Source organism: Ascaphus truei, chromosome 2, assembly GCF_040206685.1.
Source record: "Ascaphus truei isolate aAscTru1 chromosome 2, aAscTru1.hap1, whole genome shotgun sequence".
In the NCBI taxonomy this organism is placed as follows: domain Eukaryota; kingdom Metazoa; phylum Chordata; class Amphibia; order Anura; family Ascaphidae; genus Ascaphus; species Ascaphus truei.
This window is the reverse complement of record NC_134484.1, coordinates 378,526,280-378,536,831: the sequence shown is the minus strand read 5'-3', so window position 1 is coordinate 378,536,831 and position 10,552 is coordinate 378,526,280.

Below are 10,552 nucleotides of genomic sequence, written 5' to 3'. Positions count from 1 at the left end.
CTGATCAACTGTAATATCAATTGCCTCATTCTGAGAAATTTGATCTGATGTAGCCTTATTGCTACTATAATGACGCTGTAAAGTCATTTTTCTTAAATATTTTTGAAGATCAATATAGCGATCAAATTCATTTGATTCTCTAGAAGGGGCAAACGTAAAGCCCTTCTTAAGCACTTGAAAGAGATCTTTATCTATAATCAATGAAGATAAGTTAAAGATCCCATTACTGGTTAGTGTCAATGGCTCAGGGATCCCCTCTTTGTGGGCGGGCTTTCTCCCTCCTCTCTTACCTCGTCTGAGTAACCCCTTTTTCAATTCATTTTTTGCAGGGGTTTTGAGGGGGGATTGTCTAGGTCCCAACTTGGTCTGTTGGGCTTGTTTTTGATCGATTTCTGAAAAAAACAATCATTATTATCTTCATTTATATCACTTTCATTACCGTCAGCTCTATCTTTTAATTGATGAAACTTATTTGAAACTGGTAATTCAAATGCAATACTTTTGTCCCCTCTACTGGCATACCTGAAACAAAAAAGGGTTCCTAGAGGCCTAAGATTGCTACTCAAACCCACCTATGGCAATGACAATCCAGCCTTTCTAGCTATTTGGGAGGAGATCCTTGAGATAAGTTCAATAAACCTCATTAAACTCCTTATGGGAGAGAGGAAAAAAGAACTACAGGAACTCTCTGTTAAAATTGACAAAGTCAAATTGGACATTATCGGTTTACCAACACTAGAAGGGTTGCCCAAATTAGTTGAAGATATGGTGGGAAAATTGAGAAAACATGAGAAAGGCATAATGATAAGGAAAAATAAAAAGTTCCTTAGAGATAAGGTTGACTATTTGGAAAATAGGCAAAAGGACTGGAAAGACAAAAAGTCAGATCAAGTTGTCAAAACAGACAGAAATGTCTGTGAGCAGATTTCACAGAAATCTGCAAGTTTAGAACAATCCAAAAAAGAGGTCCAAAAAAATAATAAAAAGCCTATGTCAGCGGGTGCAATACCTAAAAACCCCAAAAATTTGAAGAAATCTCATTATGTAGAGAATATTCAAAGATCTAACAAAGATCTACATAGACCAGTAAATGAAAATATCAAAAGAGATCACTCTAATAATAGACCATCTAATCAAAATATAGAGAGAGGAGTCAAAGTGACAACTGGTCAATGGTAGGCAAAAATGGTAAATCCAAGGATGTAAAACATAAATATAAACATCAAAGGAAAAACCAATATGCCAGTAGAGAGGACAAAAGTATTGCATTTGAATTACCAGTTTCAAATAAGTTTCATCAATTAAAAGATAGAGCTGACGGTAATGAAAGTGATATAAATGAAGATAATAATGATTGTTTTTTTCAGAAATCGATCAAAAACAAGCCCAACAGACCAAGTTGGGACCTAGACAATCCCCCCTCAAAACACCTGCAAAAAATGAATTGAAAAAGGGGTTACTCAGACGAGGTAAGAGAGGAGGGAGAAAGCCCGCCCACAAAGAGGGGATCCCTGAGCCATTGACACTAACCAGTAATGGGATCTTTAACTTATCTTCATTGATTATAGATAAAGATCTCTTTCAAGTTCTTAAGAAGGGCTTTACGTTTGCCCCTTCTAGAGAATCAAATGAATTTGATCTCTATATTGATCTTCAAAAATATTTAAGAAAAATGACTTTACAGCGTCATTATAGTAGCAATAAGGCTACATCAGATCAAATTTCTCAGAATGAGGCAATTGATATTACAGTTGATCAGATGGCTATTATTGAAGATCTAGAAGCACTACTGAAAGACAGTGACCCTGACTTTGTCAACTTTGGAAGTTACACACATACTGGTTTCAAACCAAATTCTGTATTTTTCCCATATGCCTCAAAAGGACACAATATAGAATTATTTGGAAAACTGGTTGAACAGGATTTCAGAGATATGTGTAAGAAAAAACAACTAGGATTATATTCCAATTTAACTTGGGATGAACAAAAAAGTATTAAACAACTAAAGTCCAATCCTGACATTGTATTAAGGTCAGCTGATAAGGGAGGCGGAATAGTCCTCTTGAATACTGAGGACTATTTTAAGGAAGCTCATCGCCTTTTACAGGACCCCATCTCATATGTCACATTAAAGAGGGACCCCACAAAGGAATTTTTGAGTCTCATTAAAACGCATTTGTATGGAGCTCTGGAACTTGGTATTATTTCTAAGTTGGAGTATCAATATTTGTTCACAGAAACTCCCACTGTTCCAATATTTTATTATATCCCCAAGATACACAAATCTCTCACTTCCCCACCCGGACGTCCCATTATTTCCGGGATTAATTCCCTCACTTCTAATTTATCCACCTATATTGATTTTTTTCTACAACCAATGGTCACTTCACTACCATCTCACCTTAAAGATACCACTATTGTTTTACAATTGTTTGATGGTTTTGTTTGGGAAGATAATTATAGATTAGCCACATTAGATGTTCAATCACTATACACCAGTATCCCTCACAAAAAAGGGGTAGAAGCAATTAGACATTTTTTATTGACCCCACAAACACTTCCCATTACACAGGTTGAATTCATCTTATCCTCAATTGAGTTCATCCTCAGTCACAATTATTTTTTGTTTGATTCCCTCTATTTTTTGCAAATCTTGGGGACGGCGATGGGCACAACATTTGCCCCGTCATTCGCCAATTTGTATATGGGACAGTGGGAGTCTCTGGTGATCTTTAGATGTACTCCTCCGCAGCTTAAGCTGTGGAGGAGATACATCGATTATATTATTATTGTGTGGGAGGGGACAGAAGATTCCTATCTTAAGTTTGTCACAAATTTGAACAATAATGATTTTAATTTAAAATTTAGTGGTGAAAATAGCTCAGTAAGCATTCATTATCTCGATTTAGAGATTTACATTGAGGCCAAAACTGTACATACTAAAACGCATTTTAAGGCTACAAATGTAAATTCATATTTAGACCCATTTAGTTGTCACGATAAGAGATGGGTCCAAAATATTCCCTTTAATCAATTTCTCAGGTTAAAGAGAAATGATTCTAAGGCTGTGGATTATGAAGAACAATCTTTCTTTTTAAAGAAAAGATTCCTAGACAAAGAATATGATAGCGATTTAGTAAACTCTTCGCTCAAAAAACTAGAAATGATTCCTAGGAAATCTCTAATGAAATATCATCATAAAAAGAGTGAGAAGAGACAAAATCAAATCCCAGCATTTATTACTCAATTTAGTGATACCCATTACAATGTTAGAAAAATTCTGCAAAAACATTGGGGGATATTAAAAGCTGATCCCATTTTGGGTCCCCAACTAAAGTCCAAACCAGGGATAGTGTTCAAACGAGCACCTAACCTTAAACACATTCTGGCTCCAAGTCAAGTCTCCAGAGAGGTCATCGTATCTGGAGATATTAAAACTCGCCTAGGAGTTAAAGGCACGTACAAATGCGGAAAGTGTAAAGCGTGTAACCATATCTGTCAAGGGAAAACAGTTACATCAGGAGTTACTAACAAGGTCTACAATATTACAAGTTTCATTAATTGTCAGACAACGCATGTGGTCTATGCCTTACAGTGTAGCTGTAATTTACAGTACATTGGTAAGACAAAAAGACCGTTTAAAATGCGCATGTTAGAGCACCTGAGAAATGGTAAAAACATACCAAAAATAATAGCAAAGGGTATGCCATTAACTCCGCTTTTGAAACACTTTAAAGAAGTGCATAACAGTGAACCTGGTTGTATTAAATTTAAGGGACTTGAAAGTGTATCACTAGGTAGTAGACAGGGAAATAGAGATAATCATTTATTGAAACGGGAGCAATTTTGGATTTATGAAATGCATACCAGACATCCCTATGGTTTCAATGAATTAATTGAATTGACTCCTTTTTTAAGATAAGGTATTCCGTTTTTATTAAAATGAATTTATTAACATTTATTTGCATTAACATTTATGTATGTTTTTATATTTATTTGTTTTTATTTAATCATTTGTTCCTTTTTCTTTTATTCATATACAGGTTTCAGCATGATTTGTTTACATAGTATATCATTTATGTTGTTAGAGGTCTTATTCCTGTATTTTTTCATAGGGGTGAGTGCAATGATTAATTTATACTTGCACACATCCCCCACATGAGTTGCCATACACCCTGTTGCCTAGTAACCTTATTTCAAGGTGTTTCAATCAGCGTAGCAATTAGGCAAAGTAAGGGTGTTTCTCTGAGGGGGCTGGTTTTTTCAATCAGTTGCCGCCTATATATACGCACGGATGACGCTGTACGTGACTTCCTGACGAAGTACTTGGTACGAAACGCGTAGAGGTCACGACAGGTCATCCTGCGCGTGTATGCTGGTAAGCTGAGACGGAGCCTGCAGGAGACAGCAGCGGTTTTATCCATCTCCGCAGTGCCGAGACCGGATCCTGTGCAGACACCGCGAGTCTGCTGACTGTCCCAGTGTGAGTGTCCGTTTCCCCTTGCCAGTGCCCAACCCTATGGCGGTTTCTATACAAATCTGTTTATAGGTTGTTTTCATGTTTGTTTTTTTCTTTCATGTTTTTTATATAAATTTTACTGTATTTGTATACTGTGCAGCTTAGGGTTTAGTCACCATCAGGTGTTCTCCTTGATAGTACTTAGCCGTCCAGCTGCACAGCTGTTCTGAGGTGGGGTTGGATCCCCTAGTTTTTGTGTATTTTTAATAAATTACCTTCCACTAATCCCTGGTGTGCATTTGTGCATTTTTTATTATCTTGTATTTCAGGGTGCCTTCCCCCCTTTCTAAGGGGGGTTCACCTAGATTTGAGAGTTTCTGGGGAGACGCTTTATGTACATGCTGCAAAGGGATCATCCACACCATCACACAGCACGAGCGCTGAATATCCTGTTTTTTCTACCTTCGGGTTTTGTGTGTTTGTTAACTTATTTTCAGCTGTCGGAGGTTAGTGGCTCCTCCTTCCCAGGTTTTAAGTCCGCCCCTCCCCACTTCCCAAGTGAGTAGGTCCTTTCATTCTACTGGATATAGATCCAATGGTGGTCTTTCTCCCTCCTAATAGAGATAAATGAGAATTTTAATCCTAATAGAGGTATATTAGTATTTTATCTGGTAGTGTTAGGACTTGAGAACAGGGTCTGCCTTGTCGTGGCTCGCAAGCTTACAATGCTTTGGCCAAAGGGTTAAACTAAATTACCCCTTTTCAAGAGAATATATAAGTATTTTACGGTGTATTTTTGTCATATTGGATGTAGCATTGGGCTTCTCTGTTGTATATATATGCCACGCTCAATAGCTCTCCTTTTTGACACTTATATACATATATATTTTGTGGGGGCTCAGTGGTTCCCAAAAAGAGCTTGCTGGGGTTTTGTGTGTTTGAAGGCAATAAGACCAAGAAGGGGCTTCCTGCAAATTTAAGGAGAGCTGTTATGGACAAAGTGAAGTGCTATTTCAATGTGAACGGGCAGCTTGTGAGAAACGTGAGAGACAGCATCAATGGCCTGGAGGTTCATCGACTTGCTGGACGACTACACATTTTAAATGTATTTACAAATAAAATGCGCCACAAATATTTTTAATATAATTTAAAAAAAAGTTGATTTGTTTTAAAATTATTTAGTTGTTTAATGCTTCTTTTCTATTTTGCATGTCTGAAGCTGGGTGAAGACAATGTGCAGGAAAGACCCCTCTTGGTGCAGAAAACTCTCCCAGCAATACTGCCAGGTAAGGCACTGTGCTAAAATCCATGCATGCCATGTCATTTCCCCCTAAAACACCCAAAAAACTAATGTAAACCCCTAGTCCTAATGTAAAGTGCTGTACCCCATGCCATGTATGCTTTGTCTTCCCCAACCCCCCCAAAAACCTGAGGATTTAATAATGGATTGTACTGTACTCCTGGTGTAATAATATTTTCATGCTTAGCGATGTGTAGTCTTAATGAACAGTAAAGTACTGTACCCCATGTGATGTCCTTTCTCCCCAAACCCCACAAAAACTCAGGATTACATAATGTACAGTGCGAATGTTAATATTGAATATTGTCTCTTTTTTTACAGACCAAGATGTCCAAGAAGAGCCAGCCAGTGTGAAGAAAAAGACAAGAAGATTGTAAATTTGGAAGAGGCAACGTTGTATTATTGTATTCTTTTTAACTTTTTATCCTGTACAAATAAAACATTTGATTCTTTAAAAATACTTTTTGGTGTGTTCATGTTTTAACTGTTTAGATACACTTAGAAGTAGTACTATACATAAAGTACTAAAGGCATTTAAATATACTATATATAAATATCTAATTGACATATACTGTACAGTATAAACATCTCGATAATAAGTAGCATTTACTGTTTAGATACACTTACAGTAGCACGATACAATGTAAAGTACTAAAGGCATTTAAATATACATCTTAAATATATATTGTTATTTTTCATACATACAGTACAGTAGGAGTGAAGCAAGGGCACTCCAGAGCTGAACCACATTAATTTCAGGTCCGGGGCCCCCTGTTTCCCGAGGTCGTATTAAATATATATATAAATATCTCATTGACATACTGTATATATAAATCTTGAAATTAAGTTGCTTTTAGTGTTTAGATACACTTATAGTAGTACTATACATAAAGTACTAATGTCATTTAAATACTGTATATAAACATATCATTAACATATATATAAATCTTGAAAATAAATTGCTTTTACTGTTAGTAGTACTATACATAAAGTACTAATGTCATTTAAATAAATATAAATATCTTATTTACATACAGTATACCGTATAAATCTAGAAAATTAAAAGTTGTTTTTACTATTTAGATACACTTACAGCAGTACTACCTTACAGTCGATATCTAGCGACTCCATAAGGAAATGTACTGTATCTTACTACAGTATACTGTCATTTTGTTCTGAACCAGGTACCATAATGACACGCATGCACAGAAATGCGATGAAACGCATATGCATTTCAACAAGGTTCCATTGTGACATACATGCATGAACAGAATAAACATTTACATTCGGAAGAGGCAACGTTGTATTTTTGTATTATTATTTTAACTTTATTATCCGGCACAAATAAAACATTTAAATTCATTAAAAATACTTTTTGGTGTGTGAAGTACTGTATGGGAATAAAAGCCTGGTGGCATTGCAATTAGATTTTTAAGACAACTCGCGATCGCCCACTTGAGTTTCTCGACGGTATTGCAGACAACACTAAAATTACATTTTCTGCATTCTATCAAAACACTAGTAAACTCGCGTCTTAACACCGTAAATTTTCAAGAAATCACCCACCAAGCCCGGGTGTGCCAGGGGATTAAACCCGTGAAATGGACGGATAACGGCCGCTGCATCTGTATCATTTGACTAAATTAGCCTACTTTATGAGAAGAAAGATTGATAAGTATTTAACTATATAATTTGTCAGATTGGATGTAGCACAGCTCTTTTGTTGCGTGAGCAGTTGATTTGCAAAAATAAATAAATAGTGAAATAGCTCCAAAGCCCTTATATTCACCCTAAATCCCCTTTTAATAAAGTGTGAAGAGGTTGCTGAAGCAGGAAAGTAAGTATAGCAAATGTGTGGAATCCAAACAAAATACACATTAGCATGTAAAAATGCTTTTTTACATCAATCATCAATGTTATTTAATAAACTCTGAAGAGCTGTTAAAGCAATTAGAGAAACTGCATTTTGCAGAATAAAAAAAGAATCCTCCACAGTGTAGTATGGCTAACAATTTAATATAAACAGTATAGAGACAGTAAAAATAGAACACTCAAAAAGTTTGTGTGCATAGTATAAACTTATTTCTGTGCAAGTCCTCCGCCCCATGCCCAAATATCACAGCGTGCTACATCACAGCCATAGAACATCATATGTTCAGGATCGAGTGTTGGTTGTAGCTCTCCCCGATCTGTTCGCTATTACAATCTCTTCCCATGGAACAAGGGTACTCCTTTTCATATGGTAAGACGATTACTATGGTAACTAATTGTCTAAAAAAAACGTTTCCATGGAAGTAATATCATTAGTAATACCAGTTTTACATCGTAAATCATAATCACATATATAATTAAACCAAAAGTGCATACTAAATTAAGAGCAACCTGGTACATGGTAGCATAAACACTATAATGCAATAATAAAGTTATGTAAAAAAAAATATGAATATAGTATGAAAAAGTAGGACATACAGTAATTGTAACTAAGCCCTTGTAAAATGCTTGCAGCACTCACACACACCGCCCCCTGCCAGACTCCTCTCCAATGTGCACTCATCATGTGACTTGTGATGGACACGGCATCAGCCAATGACAATCGATTTGGGAGAGGAGTCTTTAAAGCTGCAGTTCAGTCTTTTTTTTATTTATTTTTTTACTTCAATAGTTTTATGTGTGCAATCTCTAATTACCTAAAGAACTGTATAGCTACAGGTCAATTCGTTCTCCATGTATTGATAGGTCGAAATGTGGTGACATAATTAGTGAAGGGATCTGTTTATATTCTGCTTGTCTGTCAGTGGAAGCTCATGAATATTCATGAGCAATCCTGCACTGACATGTGCTAGAGGGAGGGCAGGGCTGACAAAGGGGTGTGCCAGGGCTTGTGCCAGGACATGAAGGGGCAGTGCCTTAGCAAATGCTTGTTAAAATAGAATACAAGAAAATTGGTCTTTCAAAGTTGTTTTTTTAAAAACAGAAAATGCTAAAAGTATTTTTTCTTACTACAGAACTGATTTATTAAAAAAACACACACATGCCTAAATGCCTCAATGCCTATTGACTAAACTGCAGCTTTAAGAGGCCCGGACGGAGCACGTGAGGGTAGAGCTTCTGCAGCTTACATTGGGTATAGCTAGTTATTTAATGATGTCACTAGGAGCCTTCTAGGAGGTGGGTGTGACTAGTTTTCTGCCCAGCAGTTTTCCAACCCATGTGATGGAAGGCTGTTACTCTGTAGCTATCCATAAATTAACCCCTCTAGAGCCCATTAACCCCTTTAGTAGAAATCCCACAGGGGCGGGCTAGCCAGGGGATACATTTGGGCCCTTAACTGCATTACAGTTCATTGTGCAGCAGCACTAGTTATGACCCCTCCCCCTTAAGCTCCTTAAAGGCACAAGACCCCCCAGTCAAACGTCTTACCTTGTTACCCCCCCAGCCCAAAGTCCCTTACATGTTTACCCCCCAACCTAAAGCCCCTTACATGGTTATCCCCCCCCTCTCCCCCAGCAAGGGCAAAGCTCCTTACCTGAACCAGATGCATTCGTGGCCCCACCCCCAAACTCTGGACAAGCACCCCATCTCAAATCTTTAGCTCTCTGTGAATGTTTGCCTATCCCTCCCCCAGGCTGTCACTAGCTCCTTCCCCAGCTCACTCTGCGCCTGCTGCAGGCTGAGGCTGCTGTCTGCGAGGAAGGGGTGGGAGATTGAGTCATGTAACTTTGTAGTGGTGTGCGTGATTCAGGATCTGTGTATCTGTGTGTGTGATTCATGAATCTGTGTGTGTGTGCGTGTATGTCTGTGTAGCCATGGCTGGGTATGGCTAGTATTCTGCCCTAGGGCTGGCAGTAAACCCTGGTATTATCAGGTTGCCAGTAGTCATCATGGGATTTTCCCTCACATTTGGTACTGCACTTGAGTGGAGGGGGTGGTACATCCTGTTGTAGCTGGGACAACAGGGTGTCCACCTCTTGGCTGTACTTAAGGGAAGGACTGTCCTAAAGTTAGTAGTGCCTTCCCCCACTTGAAGAAGGCGGGTCACACATTGGAGAGGCTGCATATTGGGCCAACTCTATTCCTCTTCCCCTTGAGTGAGTGTGTACCTTACCTCTGCTAGGGAGGTGGGGAAGAGCTAGGATGGCTGCGGTGCCATTGGCCCGTAGTGGCGGTCCAGGGACCATCATCCAGGGAAACCTGAGAGACTGTATTGGGCAGATCCTGCCTTGTTCCTGTAACTGCAGAGTACGGTAATAAACCTGTTCCTGTTTGCAATATACCTCCTGTCTGGTGCGTGACCTTACTGGGGGGAGAGGTAATAAGTTCTACCGTAGGAGATCACCTTCACTTCCTGGAGCCTACGGCAGATGGAGGCACTGCACTGCTAAAGATATATGTGGGGTATGAACCCCAGAAGCCTGTTCCTGTGTCTCCAATACCATCGACGGACGACTCAGCCCTCCTGTTGCCAGCAGGTACATGCACAATACACCCTGTAATGGCCCCTACCTGCGATTGGGTGGGGGAAACACCGTTACACATGTATACGCATAACAACAAAATTGAGGTTGACCACAGCACTCCGGAGTATTAAAAATAAAACATTTTATTCAAGCCCTTAAAATACAAAAGTTAAAACACCAATGCAACGTTTCAGGGCGCAATGGCCCCTTGCAAAATACAGTTGCCAGGGACAAACTTTTATGTGTGTGGCCATAACATTTCTATCACTGGTGCACATACTGTATTAGCTGTACCTGTCGTAACATACGCCGATATAACAGATCTTAAAGGATATT